Genomic DNA, 4,057 nt, shown 5'->3' with positions numbered 1-4,057 from the left:
TCCGTGACAATGCTGACCACGACACGGGTGACGATGCAGATGACGAAAACGATGTCAAGGCAGGTGACGATGCGAGTGACAAAATTTGGCAGGATGCAGATGACGACGCGGATGACGATATCCGTGACGATGACGATGACGACATTTTGGACGACAATCGTGACGACAGGTGTGCAACGGTGGTTGGGGGGTCCAACACGACGACCCCATACACTTTGCACACAATCTGGGTCCAAATCTGGGAGGTCCACGTCAAAAACCCCACGATTTGGACCCAAATTTGGTCCAAATCGCGGTTTCGAAGGCAAAAAGTGCACGATTTTGACTCGAAATCGGCCCCAAGTGGGGGCAATATCCGTGACAATGATTGTCCGCAAGCCGACCCAACCTGGTACTGGGATGTACGCCGGATCCGACAAGTGTTGCTCCATGGCTAGGTCCTCACGTTGACCTTTCACAGTCGTCGCGACTTGGAAAGCGCACGCCTCCGTCGATTCATCGACGACAATGACCCGACCGTGCCAAACTGTATGATCCACACGTTCGTAGTCACAAACTACGACATCAGAGCGTTCCGTCACCGAAATCTGTCGGACCAAGCCAATGGCACACACAACCGTCATGGCTGCCGCCCAACGCGTACATTTCGCACCCACTCCTCGCCGGCAACGCCCCGTGGCACACCATGTACCAACACAGCCTCCGCCACCGTCAACTCCCAGCGCAGGCTGCATTCGGAGCCCAAGCTACCGATGCCGATGGTACGCCACCAATTGCCGCAAACTAAGGAAGCAACGCGGCCGTGGAAGTGGCAGCAAACTCCGCAACCATGCAGGCACTCAGCGCCACGCGAAACCACATCATCGTGGACTCGGGCGCGTCGTTCCATATGACGGGAGCCGGCCACCACCTACACGACACGAGCCCCTGCGACCGACGGGTGGTGTTTGCCAACGGCAAGAGTAGCGTTGCGACTACAATGGGAAAGCTCAACTTCAAGACCCCATGCGGCAAGGCGATTGCCTTGTCCGACGTGTTGTTGACCGAAGGAATGCCGATGACACTGATGTCCATCCCTGCCCTCATGAGCGCCAACCCGGAAGTGAATGTCCAATTCCAGAAGGGTACATGCACCATTTACTGTGGAAAAACGCAAGTCGCGATAGCCTCGTTGATGCCTGACCAACGACTCTACGTCCTCAAGGGCACTTGTGGCACGGACTACGCGAATGCAACGTTGGAAGACATAACTTCGTTGTGGCACCACCGTATCGACCACCTGCCCATCGACGCACTCTGGTTCTGCGCTCGCGCCGGACTCGGCCTGCCGCACAACTCACGGCACCAGCGAGTCCATGCATGGACTGCCCCAGGGCCAAAATGCACCGCATCAGCGCACCCATGACTCACACGCGCTCGTTCGCTCCAGGTGAGTGTTGGCACGCCGACACAAAAGGACCGCTACCTACACAGTCACTCAGCGGTTGTCAGTACTACACGGTATATGTGGACGACAGTTCCGGGTACAAGATCGTCCGTTTCGTGCACTCCACCGACGCTGTGACGCAAATGCAGAACTTTCAGGCCATCGTATCCTACTCGGAGCGCCAGACAGGACGACAAGTCAAGATATTCCGATCCGACGCCGGCTCTGACTTCGCGTCGCATGCGTTCAACGACTGGCTTGCTACGAAGGGCATCAAGCATGAGATGTCCGCCTCTGACAACCAATGGCAGAATGGAGTCGCGGAACGTACCCCTCGAACGCTGATGAAAATGGCACTCGCCATGCACACACACGCACGTTTGGCACCGAGATGGTGGGCCGAGGCGGTCAATACCGCCGCCTTCATCTGCAACCGCGTCCTCCACACAACAATATGCGTCAAGACACCCATCGAATTGTTCTGCGGTCACGTACCTACCCTGGCCAACATGCGCGTTTTTGGTTGCAAGTGCTACAACATGGTCAAGGCGCCGGAACGACGCAACAAACTGATACCTAAGGCAACGCTCTGTGTCATGGTGGGCTACACAGAGTACATGAAACCTTACAAGTTGTACGACGTCGAGAACGAGCGAATGACCCACGGCCCGTCCTCGTCATGTTCCTGGAGACTGAGCTTTTTGGCGCCGCGGACCTACCTCAATCACTCGACGAAGATGAAGATAGCGACGACGACGAACCACGTACCAGCGCCGCCTCCACGCCGTCCCAACCGACCACGGTGAAGTCTCAGTCCACCTCGTATACCAAGTCAGCATCCGCAGAATGTCGTCGACGCTCGACTCGGGCCGTCGTTCCGAAGGAATCATCATCGACTCACCGCCGTCGTCCTCGCACAAGGTCCCGACCACCGCACCACTCACCGTCGACACACCCACGTCTGTCTCGTACAGCCGTCCATCCACCTTTTTTAAGTCCATTCGGAGCTACCAGTCTACATACAAACACCACTCGTTCCCCCAGTGTCGCACTACCGCACCCGATCGATGAGCTTACCTGTCGAACCTAGCACCGCCACGCCCGCGCCCATCACAGCAGCCGAACCCATATGCGTTTCTACTCGCATCCGCAAGCCCAACCCTCGCCTCGCATCACTCGCTACCGAACCTTTAGATGCTGCACCAGAAGGCTACCAGTCAAACGACATCAACGCCATGGATAACAACACGATACTATGCCGTGTTGGAGTAGTCGACTTCGCTTGCACTGTCGTCCCTACGCAGCCGCACCCGGTACCCAACAGCCATCGCGAAGCCATGGCATCGCCTGACTGGCGACATTGGAAGGCTGCAGAAGAAGCAGAAGTGGCCTAGCTAACCAGCCTACAATGTTGGATTGTCAAGTCGCCACTCCAAAACAGAAAGGTCATCGGAGGCCGGTGGACCTACGCTCGCAAAACGGACGCTGTTGACAACGTCATTCGATGGAAGGCGCGCTGGGTCCTGAAGGGGTTCAACCAAATCGCCGGCGTCGACTACGTTGAGTCGTCAAACGTCATCGAAATGACGTCCGTTAGTGCGATATGCGCCATCGCCACGGCTTGCAACCTGGTCCTGGAACAAGCCAACGCCGTTAACGCCTACATCCAAGCGAAGTTAACACAACCAATCTGGGCGGTCGGCCCGAAGGACGTGAAACTGCACCTGGCAAGGCCGCGTTTGTGCAGAAGGCACTGTATGGCCTCAACCAGAGCGGCCACGAGTGGGATATCCACTGCAAGAAGAAAATCGCGGAGCTCGGCTGGAAGAAAAGCCCCCATGACCCATGCGTCTTCACGCGTGGCTCTGGACCCAAGTTGGAGATCCTAGGAACCTAGTTGACGACTTCATCTTAGCCGCCCCTACGCAGGACAAGATGAACAGCATCATGGGAGAACTCGCATCCAAGATAAATCTGAAGCGCCAAGGAGCGCTCCACTACATGACGGCGTCTGCATAACCCGCTCCACGAACAACCGCAAGCTCGCCATGACCCAAGACGCCTAACAGACAAGCTACTCAATCGTTTCAACATGAAGACATGTCATCCGGTGGCCATCCCCGAAGTCGCGGACCAAGAAGACCTATGGCATGACGAGAATCAACCAAGTGTCGACCAAGAGGAGTATCGTGCAATCATCAGGTCACTCGTGTACCTCATGGTTTGCACAAGACTCGACATCGCTCACGCCGTCCAACGCCTTTCATGCCACTTGCACGCACCACGGGCGCCGCACCTCATAGGTAGAAAGTGCGTCAATGTGGACGACATTTGAACCAAGAGACGACAGGACATTCAAGGAACTGTAGGAAAGGAGATTAGCAGACACAACTCATCTAATCACTTTTGTTTCCGCCTTCTTGGACTCTGGTCGCTCGCTCACGCTAGCCGCTGTTCTCCTCGCTGCCTAAGACAAACACACATCTGCTCATGACATGTGGGCCGTGGTGAGGTGGTGGCCCTCATCTCGTACAGTTCGCATGAAATGTACCAAGTCGTCAGTAAATTTCATTACGACGGGTCTACCTTGGCCTCCAAGGGAGGGGCGTTGCTTATTGCGCTGGGTTGACA

Source organism: Aphanomyces invadans (assembly GCF_000520115.1).
Source record: "Aphanomyces invadans strain NJM9701 unplaced genomic scaffold supercont1.60, whole genome shotgun sequence".
NCBI lineage: Eukaryota > Oomycota > Saprolegniomycetes > Saprolegniales > Verrucalvaceae > Aphanomyces > Aphanomyces invadans.
This window is presented reverse-complemented; position numbering follows the sequence as displayed.